Source organism: Nannospalax galili, unplaced genomic scaffold (assembly GCF_000622305.1).
Source record: "Nannospalax galili isolate Female #2095 unplaced genomic scaffold, S.galili_v1.0 scaffold217, whole genome shotgun sequence".
In the NCBI taxonomy this organism is placed as follows: domain Eukaryota; kingdom Metazoa; phylum Chordata; class Mammalia; order Rodentia; family Spalacidae; genus Nannospalax; species Nannospalax galili.
The window spans coordinates 2133441-2145193 of record NW_008340643.1 but is presented as its reverse complement, the minus strand read 5'-3'; the positions used below and the strand labels follow the sequence as shown (position 1 = coordinate 2145193).

Here is an 11753-nt window from a genome sequence, read left to right as displayed (position 1 = left end):
TCATCTGAAACCAGTAGTGACTATAATGTTTGATGAGGACATTTGGGAAATCTTATCAAATATACCTGTCATTTTCACCTTACCTTCTTTTTTACGGTATATGCTAATACAATTGGGCAGAGCAAATTGAAGTATACAGAACAAGGATAAAAAGTAACTAGGTGATGTAATCATCTACTTCAGTACTCTGAAGAAAAAAAAAATAAAAAAAAATGTCATCTGAAACCAGTAGTGACTATAATGTTTGATGAGGACATTTGGGAAATCTTATCAAATATACCTGTCATTTTCACCTTACCTTCTTTTTTACGGTATATGCTAATACAATTGGGCAGAGCAAATTGAAGTATACAGAACAAGGATAAAAAGTAACTAGGTGATGTAATCATCTACTTCAGTAATCTGAAGAAACCCACTGAAAGATTTGCTAGGTCTGGGGAGATGACTCAGTCAGTAAATTGCTGGCTGTTCAAGAATGAGAACCTGAGGTCAATCTCCAGTACCCATGTAAATGCCAGGTGTGGTAGCACACACTTGCACTTAGTGCAGCACCCAGATGTGGTAGCACACACTTGCAATCCTGATGCTGGGGAGGCAGAGATAGGATGACCCATGGGGCTTGCTGTCCAACCAGCCTAACCTAATCATTAAGCTCCTGGTCCCAGTAAGAGATCCTGGGTCAAAAAAGGCTCCTGAGAAATGACACTGATGTTGTCTTCTGACCCCCCCCACACACACACACCCTGTGTGCATACACAAATACATTTAAAAAGATTTGCAAAAACTAATGATATAGTAAAATAATACTACACAAAACATAGAAACCAGTATACATAGTTTTCCTGTTTACCAGCCATAACCAGCTAGAAATTATAGTAATTCTCATTCAAAATAGTTATAAAATACTGAATGTCTAGAAATAAACATAATAAGCAAAGAGTAGGAACTAAATGAAGGAAATTACTGAGTTGCTTTAAAGAGTGATGTGAAGAAATTGAGAGAAACTATGGTTGTTGAATGTCATTTAAGCCACTTACATAGGAATTTGAAGGGTTTTTTTTTTTGTTTGTTTTTTTTTTTTTTTTTAGGAATCAACAAACTTGCCAGGCATGGTGACACAAGCCTTTAAACCCAGCACTTGCGAGGCAGAGGCAAGTGGATCTCTGTGAGTTGGAGGTTAGCCTTATCTACACACAGAGTTCCAGGCCAGCTGAAGCTACATATGAGGCCCTGTCTTTAAAAAAAAAAAAAAGATTTGATGATAAACTTTCCTTCTAGAGTTTTACATTTTTCTTAGATATCGCTTAAATTACTTATAGTTTAAGTGAATAGTTAAAACTACCAATTTTAGCAAAATTATTAGTGTTTATGCTTAATGAATAGACAACTAGAGTTAATCAGAGGACTGTACTTAGAAGCTACATTTGTGGTTGTCTTTTCAGAAATAAGTCTTGGTGGCCTTGTTGGTAGATGATTTTGTTATACCTAAAGTAAGTTTACACACACACGCACACACACACACACACACACACACACACACACACACAATGAGTAGTTTGAGTTATTTCCTTACTAAATTGATCTCAAAATTTGTCTAAAACTCATTGCATTGAGAGATAGTTTAAACTACAGAAAGAAATTATGTTAAGTAGTATCCTGATTTGTTGTGCATTTTTGCACGTCCATTGTCTGATTTTATTTACTCATAAACTATTAGTGTTGTCTTCCTTTTGTACATAAAGTTGTTTTTAAAACTATGTATAGACAATTATTTTAAATGACTGACCATTGCCAGTTAGATTCTCAGCATATATATTGGGTTGAGTTCAATAGATGTTTAAATATCACTTGTTTTAAAGATGAGGAAACAGAGATCTAGGTGACTTTGCCACAATCACAATGAAATAGTAGCTTGGCCTTTAAACCAGCATGATAGTGTTTATCATTTACATAGGAAGGCTTCCTTAAGCCACTGGAAAACAGCCAAATAAGTTATGTTTACTCCAAAGGCCTCCAAATTAGTCAACCCAATCAGTATACATACTATCTAACCTCAGATTTTTAGCGGTAAAAATGGAAGAGGACTCTAGGGTAGAAGACTCCTCAAAATCCCCTCATGTGATAGTATGTCCCCTAAAGAAACAAGAAATTGGAAAGAGAAGTTGGCATTTACTGGAAATCCAGTATGGCCGAGTATACGGAATTACCACAGCTTCTGCCATAATGAGTAACTGAGTCTTACAGATTGGAAAACTGAGTTAAATCACTTGTCCAAAGTCACACCTGTAGTAAAGGGCAATGGTAAGTTTTGAAACTTGACATGGCAGACCTTAAAGTCTCCATGATCTTTTACTACACTGATATCCCAGGCTTGTCTAATCACAGGGGTCATCTAAGGTGCCTGGTCTACATAGTTAGTTCCAGGACAGCTGGGGCTACAGGGAGACCCTGCTTCAAAAAGACAAAAATAATTAAATTAATTAATTAAAAATAAAATGCCATGGGGTTTCTGGAAATTCTGATTCAATTTCTGTTTGGAGGAAGGCCAAACAATTTTATTTTGTATTGTGTTTGTGTTACTAGAAATCGAACCCAGGACCTTAGAGGTGTAGGGCAAGCATTCTACCTACCACCGTGTCTTTAATAGGAATCTTGAGTAATTCTGATTATTGTGCAAGTTTGGGAACCACTTTGTAGTTAGAATTAGGGTTTAAGGTATTGTGATGCAGGAATAAAACTAGGAATGACTAAAATTTGGCACTTCACTAGTTTCTCTGCTACGAAAATAGTGTAAGATTGAATTCTGAAAATTGTAAAATTGCATTTGATTCCTTAATCTGTATAGACAAACACTATCTTCATTTTATTTCTTTTAGGTAACAACAGTTGTCCCATCCATTCTTTGGTATTATCTTTGTTTACACTAAGGAACAAATGCAGCACTGATGGGTATAGAAAAAAAAAAACTATTCTAAATACAGATAGAAGAGTTGGACTTAGAAATACAATAGCCTTGAACATAGAATCGGTCATTTCCCAGGTGTGAAAAAATCTCCTACAAAATCTTAATCTAAAACTTTAATCTTTAAAGTCAAAGGATTGTAAAATGTTCAAACTGAGAGAGTTCTCAGACCTAGGGGTTTACCCACAGCTAGTGGCAGACTCACATCTAAGATGGCCAAAGTGCCACAGAACTGTTAGGATTGATTGTAGCTAAGAACTCCCCCCAATGACTTTTCAAGGTCACACTGCTTTTTAGAAAAAAAATCACAGGCAAATCATGTTTACTTTTTTATTTATTTTTATTTTATGTGTGTGAGTGGTATGCCTGCATGTCTGTAAGTGCCCCTGTGTCGTACTGTGCCTGTGGAGGACAGAAGAGCAGACTCCGATCCACTGGAACTGGAGTTATGGATGGTTGCTAGCCACCATGTGGTTGCTGGGAATTGAATCCAGGTCTTCTACAAGAGCAGCCAATGATCTTAACCACTGAGCCATCTCTTCAGCTCCATGTTTGCTTTTTATTCCCTTCTTGATCTAGTTTTATATTTTCTTCCCTTTTTCATGATCCTATTGACAGTAAATATATTCATAGGAACCATTTTTAGAATATTTTACTTGAAATATTGTGTCCACTCAATGAAGTATTAGGAAAATGAACCATGACCTGAGAGTAATGTACTTACAAAATAAACACTTTCAGAATATGATGTGTTAAAGAGCTCTGGTTTCTCCACTTTTACTACAAAATTTTATTTTATGCAAAGAGATAAGCTAGATACCTATACATTTATTGTAACAATGATGTAACACCATTTCTGCCTGAGTGCAGGCAGCAGGTACTTTGCAGTTTGACTTAGATTCCATTATTTTATTTTTGTGATCTTGGGCAAAGTATTAGCGCCCACCCTCTCTTCATCTCAACTGTGCATATCATCATACCTCATGGCTTATTAATAATTTGGATTAAATTATAGAATGTGTAACATGGCTAGCACCATACTTTAAAAAATAGACAATGAGTAAACCGCAATTGCTATTTATTTCTTTGACCCAATGGCTATTTAAAAGGACATTAATTTCTGGGTGAGTGCTTTAGCTTATTCCCCTATTCAATTTATCATAATCAGAAAATATTAAGATCTCTACTTTTACTAGAGTTTTGGTTTAGGGCTGGCAAGATGGCTCACTGGATAAAGGAGTTACTGTCATGCCTGACAACCTGAGTCTGATCCCTAGAACGAACATGGTGGAAGAAGAGATCCAACTCCTACAAGTTGTCCTCTGACCTCCACATGTTATACCTCCACAATAAAATAAATAAATGTTTTAAAGAAGAATTTTAGAGGCTCAGCAGTTAAGAGTGCATATTGGTCTTGCAAAGAAACCTAATTAGTTTCCCAGAACTCAGGTCAGGCAGCTTACAAGTGCCTATAACTCCAGCTCCAGGTAATCCAACATCCTCTTCTGGGAATGAACACACACTTAAAAAATAACGTGGTCAGTTTTTATAACTTTTCATAGATACTTGAAACTAGTTAATAGTCTTTAACATTTAAAATTCAATTTTTACTGAATTTAAAATTATAGCAAGTAATTTGTCTTTATCCATTATGCTTGTTGATACTCATGTACTAAAATCTTCACGTTTACTTTGTTTCCATTCGTTATAGACCTAAAGCATCTGCTTTTCTGTTGCGGTTTGTTTAGTCAGTGGCTAAATGTTCAGTACTACTACGCATTTACTATTTGGTGATTTCTGTTGTTTAAAAATAGCACATGCTAAATGTATAAGCTCTGAGAATAGAGAAACATGCCAAAGGAGTTAAACATCTACATTCTTGCTATAAAGGAGCAGTATTCAAATATTTTATGCAATGAAAGGATGGGGGTTGTTAGATTTAGATTTGGGTCTAAATCTGGGCTCTGCTTGTTAGCCTTGGACAAGATATTAGGTTTATTCATGTATTCAACAAATATTTATTGAGCACCTACTATGTCCCAGGCATTTTACTGAGAATACACTAATTAAAAATACATACCTATCTTGGTTTACTTTCCTCATTTGTAAATTGGTGACAGTGCCTCACAGTTGTGGGAAGTATCAGAAATAAGAATCCTTGATATTTCCCTGGTAAGAGCTTAGTAGATGATAGTAACCATTCTGCTTTGTATATTCAGTCCAAATAAAGTGACCTTTGTAATCAGCGTAAGGTTCTTTGTCTCAAATTTTGGGGTTTTTTTTAGCATTAATGTTACAAATACTTTTAAAAAAAAAATAGTGTATGTTGATTAAACAGAAGAAACGAGATTTGGTATGGGGATATATTTCAGTGTTAAAGCACTTGCCTAGCATGCATAAGGCCCTGGGTTCACTTCCCAGGATTGGGGAGAGAGGGGAGAGGGGAGGGGAAGGGAGAGAGAGAGAGAGAGAGAGAGAGAGAGAGAGAGAGAGAGAGTTTTGTGCTTTTCTGTATTTTCCTTTCTTCTTGGGCAGTAAATAATTGGTCTTTTTCTTCTTAAAGAATGTAAGCCTACTGAAAGTTTGTAGTGTGAAGCATTTTAATTACACCCTAGAGCAATGAGAGTGTGATCAAACACCATGTTCCCATAATCCAGCCTCAGAAATTATCAATGCATGACACAGTATTTCATTCCTCCTCCTTACCACCAACTGCCCTGCACGGGCTTCCTCTCCCAGGCTCCACTAAATTATTTTGAAAATAATTCTAGATATATCAATTCAGATGTAAATATTTGCATTATATTTCTTTAAAAGATAAAGACTTTTTTTTAAAACATCATGCCATTGTCACACATGAAAATAATTCTGGGTCTGAGACTGATGGTACAGGCCTGTAATTCCAGCTATTTGGGAGTCTGAGGGAGGAGGAGGATTACAAGTACAGAGCCTTACAGGATTTCAGCAAAGCTGTGTGTTCAAGGCCAGGCTTGGCAGCTTACTGAGACCCTATCTCCCAATAAAATGTAAGAAGAGGGCTGCAGGTACATCTTAGCAGTAGAATGTTTGCCTAGCATGGGTGATGTCCTGGGTTCCACTCCTAGCAGTACAAAAATTTCTTTAATAGCTTCAAATAGTCGCTTTCCTTTAATTAGACACTTTGCATCTCTTACATCCCTTTAGAATGGTTTCTGTCATTTTGTATAATTCCTTGTGAATTTTTTTTCTTCTGCCATAAGGAATGTTTTGTTTGAAAGTTGTGAAGATAACATAAAGACTTACAGAGCTGGAAAGACCTGGATTTGGGTCCCACTTCTGCCATTCAGTGGCTAATTTGCTAAGCCTTGGTTTCAACTGTGAAGTAGGGTAATTATACTTACCTCATATTCTTAGGGTTAAATATGATGCCTACATAAGTACTATCAAGAGTGTGTGCCACTTATCACCTCTAGTGATTTGAACTGTAATAACCATCTTTTTTATTATTGTGTGGTTTTTCTAAACATCTCAAAATTTATTATATAAGTACTAAAAATAATGGGTAGTAACTATACTTTTAGGAAGATGGAGAATTTAGAATTTTTACTTCTCCTGCTACCTCATTTGAGTCCATATTAAGTTAGCTTGAGGTTACAAATCTTAACTTCCTAAAGTACCTTTCCTTTACATTGTTTATACACATATCAGTTACTCTCCACTTTTTACATTTTTTTCCTTTAGTGGGATTAATTTATTCAATTATTTCTGGATATTAAGTTGGTGTCTATATACTTCATTGGTTCTTTCCTACCTTAATATTCTTGAGCTCTTTTGTATTCTCTTAAATGGTCCAGGATGTGCCTTTGAACAGTTTATTTTTAAAAGATACTACCAAGATGATGACATTTAATAATACTTTGCAGATCTAAGAATAATTTCCTGTGACTTTTGTACATGAAAAACTAGGGTGAGGTATAAAATCCTTAGATCTTAACTTTTTCCTTTCAGTCTCTGTAGGTCATTACTTCATTGTCTTCTGGTGTTTTACTGTTGGAGTGGAGAAATCTGAGGTCAATCTGATTTTAGTTTCTTTGAAATAACCTATTTTTCTCTGCTTGTATGCTTATAGGATTATATCTTTATCCTTGAAATTTAAAAACATTTGCCAGGACATGTCTTGGTGTTGATGATCTCTGTTGAACCTTCTCAGGCTGCAGTCTCAGGTATTTTTTTTTCAGAACTGGAAAGTTTTCTTATAGTTTTGATTGATTAAACTGCTCTGTTTTTTTTTCTTAGGAACATTTGTTGTTCGTAGATTATTTCTGTGTCTTCCATCGTTTTAAAATCTTTTTTTCTTTCTTTTTTCATTTATTCAAGTTTGTCTTTTGTGTCATGGATTCTGTTTTCTGCAGTGTGTGCTCTGATACTTGCTGTTCACAATACATACTTAATTTTGGCTACTGTGTTTTCATTTCTTTATTCTTATCTCAACATACCTTGTTTCATAAACAGAATTTCCCTTAGGGGTACACTTCAAAAAAGATGAGGTGGATTTAGGCCTAAACTTTATTTTCTGAGGCCACAACCATAGGACCAGAAAAAGCTAAATAAAAACATTAGAAAGGGTCCTCATAAACTTAAAAGTATAGATCTAACCAGAGGTCATTCCTCCCTAGCCTAGAAAATAGAGCAGTCTTGAATACTAGCAGATTTTTGGTAGCAAGAAAGTTAGTAAAACAGACATAACAGCACTGTAACTAGAAGATAAACCGATTTTTCTAATTACATTTATTGTTCTTCTCTTTATAAAAAAATAATATAAATGAATATAATTTTGAAAAGGCAATACAAAGAAGAAAATCCTATGGCCCAGGTAACTACTGATAAGATTTTGTGTTTTGCCAGTTACATGCACCCATGTTGGGAGGGAGGGTATGGAATTGGGGTCATACTTAGAGTTTTATATCCTTTTTAATTTAATATATTGGAAGCATATTTTACATCATTAATTTTTCATTGAGGCCCTGATTTTAACCATTGCATAGTATTCCTACATATGAATAGATGTATTATTTATTTAACTAGTCCCCTGTTGGTCATTTAGAGTGTTTTGTATTTTACAGTATAATGAGTATGATGACTATCACTGTACATAAGTCTTTATGCACATCTCTGATATTTCCTTAGGATAAATGAGGAGCTGATTCTTAATCCTGTCACATTGGTAAGGATTATATACATTCCTTATTAAGACTATGAAATGCTTGTTTCTTATTGTTTCAATGTGATTGCATAGACGATTCTTTGGATTCTGAACAATAAAAGGTATCTTGACCAAAGTTGGAAAGAGGTTTCTGATGCCTCATACTCTGAACCTTCATAATGAAACTTCTGCCTCATACACTTTAAACAAAAAAACCACTGATGGTCTCAGGGAATTTGGAAGGCACATATATTTGTGGAAATTGGAGAGTGGTTTTACAAAAAAAGAAGTACGGTCCTTACTCCTTCCTACAACATGGGTCTCTGTATTAATATACTATGGCTCTTGACCCTTTTCTTCTTCCTTTCCTGTTATTTCAGATTGTTATTCTCTATGAATAATCCTTTCTTCCCAGTGTTCATATGCATATTCCATTTCTAGGTAAGAGAATGTTAATAGTTGGTATGTCCTACAAAGAGGTAAAGGTCGAATTTCATCAGTCACAGATTGTTTCTTAGTCCTAGGATACTTGTACAAGATGCTCTCCTTTTGGATTCAAAGAATTTTTTGAAGTTACCTTATTCTTAAATTTTTTTCGAGAGATACCAGACAACAGTCTGGGAATATACATTATAACGTCATTGCAACAGCATAATTGCGTGATAGGGTTGCTAAAAATGGAACATTTTAAATTAAAAAAAATAGTCTTATTTTTAATATAACATCATTTCCCTTAAAATACTTGGGACTACTGTAGAGGTGTTGAAACTTCAGTTCAGAGTTACTGATTAAATTGTTCTTCATTACTAAACCTAAAAGATGATCTGAAGTGATAATTTTATGCAACATTGGGAGTAGTTTCAAAAACAATTCCTGCTGAAACTGAAGCGAACAGTCTCCCTTATCTTATTTGTTCTGATCAGACTCATCGTAAGTGATTCGAATTTGTGACTTTTACACATTTCAAATTAACAAAGTAAAAGCATAATTAGAATTCCCTAACTTTTTCCAGTACTTTACATCATATTTGCATTTGTACAATCTGCCAAGCTCTGCAGTTTTTTGGCTGGCAGGCATTATGGTGGGATGAGAGAGGATAAATACATTTGCCTCACTTTTAAACTATTTTCTGTCCATACTCATTCTTTAGCCACACTGTACAGAAATGTAGCACATGTATGAATGGGGTCTTCTATCCTGCTTCACAGGAAATTAACTGCTGTCAGTGGTTAAGACAGGCAACCCCCCCTATACTTCATAGCATTACATCTTTACAAATTAAAGACGTAGAAATACAAACATTACATAGTAATTTGAGGCAAAAGAAAAAAAGGTAGTATTTACTGTCCTTTGATGGATCCTTCTAATTACGGTATCCCTGTGAGCTAGGCATTATGTACATCTTATGCATTGAGAACCTGCAGCTCAAATTTTTAAGTAACTTAACCAAAGTTCAGGTAACTACACCAGTATGTGACATACCTAGGGTTTAAAAATTAGTACTGGCCAGGTTTAGAGTATATTTTTTAATTCTTTTTTTTTTTTTTTTTTTTTTGGTCTTTTTGAGACAGGGTCTCCCTGTAGCCCCAGCTGTCCTGGAACTCACTATGTAGACCAGGCTGGCCTTGAACTCACAAAGATCTGCCTGCCTCTGCCTCCTAAGTGCTGGGATTAAAGGTGTGTGCCACCACGCCCAGCTAATTCTTAAAATTAGAAAAATATGTTTTCTTGTTTACTAGGCACTATTACTTGAACTTTAGGAAGTGTAGAAATGATAACATTGAATCAGATTGATAATCTAATTACCCTAATCTCTAATGATAACCAAGGGTCATTTTTCAAAACAGAAACAAACTTCTTAACAGATTGCAGAAGTATTTTTATATTCATTTCTAATTGAAATACTTGATTCCTTGTTTTGATGAAATGATACAAGAGGTTCATTGAAACAAAGGTGTTTTTAGTGTGAAAAAACGTTTGTAAAGTTGCTCTGTTATGTGGGATAACATTCGCCTTCAAATTTTCCTACTTCAATGATGAAGTTCCAAGTTTCCAGTCTTTCACTGGAGAATAGACTACCTTTTGGATTATATTTCACTTAAATTTTTTTCTTGGCATGTTTGTTTATACTGTTAATTATCTAAATAGTTCAGAAAGAATAATACATTGTAAGAACTTATGGGATGGCGTGAAGTTGAAAATAATGGAGGTTTGCACATTTTCTATTCCAATCTGTAGAAACTGTAGCAATAGATCATAGCTAGAAGAAACATGAATCAAAAAATTAAGTAAGTCTTTGTTTATGGGACTAAGAGTAACAATAGGTTCAAGAAAAATGATACAGTATTTTGGCTATACCCCAACATATTGTTGGCACAAACTAAGTTGTATTGTAAGTAAAGAAAAGGGCCCACCAGATGACTTGGTGGGGAAAGGCACCAGGCCTGATGACCTGATTTTGATCCCTGGGACCTACATAATAAAAGGAGAGAATTCACTCCCTTGTGTTGTCCTCTGACCTTCACACATATGCCATGGCATGTACAGACCCCATACACACTAAATAAATAAATAAATAATAATAAAGGAAGTATGTATGTATTATGTATGTATGTATGTATGTATGTATGTATGTATGTTAGGACTAGACAGGTGAGTCAACAGTTTAGAACATTTTTTGTTCTTGCAAAAGACCCAAGTTTGGTTCCCATCACCACTGCCTGTAATTAAAACTCCAGGAGATATACCTCTGACCTCCACCAGCACTTGGACACATGTGCACATACCCACACACAAATATACACATGGACACAATTAAAAGTAAACTTACGGCTGCAGAGAGAGCTCAGCAGTTAAGCAGTGGCTGCTCTTGCAGAGGACCCGAGTTTGATTCCCAGTGCCCACATGGCGGCTAACAACCATCCATAACTCCAGTGCAGGGGATAACATGCCCTCTTCTGACCTCCACAGGAATTGCACAACATGGGTGCACTTATATACATGCATGCAGGAAATACACTCATACACATAAAATAAAATAAAAAAAAATTTAAAAAGTAAATAAAAAAACTAAATCAACAGAAAACAGTGTATGTCAGTATGTTAGGGTGTATCCAAAATAATCCAAATGTGAACAACATTAATAAACGTTTATTATCTAAGACAGAACAGGTAATATGTTCTATTTCTGCATTGGTCTCCCCAGAGTTGGAATGTTAATTGCATGCATTTCCATATATCACTCTTTAAGATGAATTAGTGTACTCAAAAAAGAGAATGGCAAGTCTCATCTCTCTTTAAATATTTGAAAAAACTGAGTTATCTGGGAGAGACAAGGCTTAAGGTATCCTATAGGCGTAGATATTAATTTACAGCCTATGACTTTGCAGATAATCTATAGGCAAGTTAGTCTTCATTTATTAGTAATCCTCTTAAGTGGAATTTGTGACTGAGGAAAATTCCTGTATAATGTTTTCTGAGACATTATAATAGTAGGCTGTCTGGTAAGTCTGTATTCTTTTCCTTATTATTTGAGCATAGGTACAAACAGGGTAAAGGACTTTAAAATAATTATGTACAGTTGGAACAGAAGACTTTCAGGACCTTTTT

General features: G+C 35.1%; 1 protein-coding gene across 7 annotated transcripts in view; it reads left to right on the top strand.

Moving 5' to 3' along the window:
* Positions 1-11753, top strand: part of Rps6ka3 (ribosomal protein S6 kinase A3) — a 118065-nt gene that overhangs the window by 22895 nt on the left and 83417 nt on the right. Inside the window, exons 2-3 of one of the 7 annotated variants that reach the window (XM_008835722.3) lie at positions 7071-7164; positions 8129-8165. The exons of 3 other annotated variants lie outside the window; for them this stretch is intronic. The gene's annotated coding sequence lies outside the window, so the exon portion shown is untranslated. Of the gene's footprint in view, positions 1-7070; positions 7165-8122; positions 8166-11753 lie in introns of those variants that run through there. 3 more of the 7 variants (XM_017798852.2, XM_008835725.3, XM_029564795.1) reach the window with 3 other exon arrangements.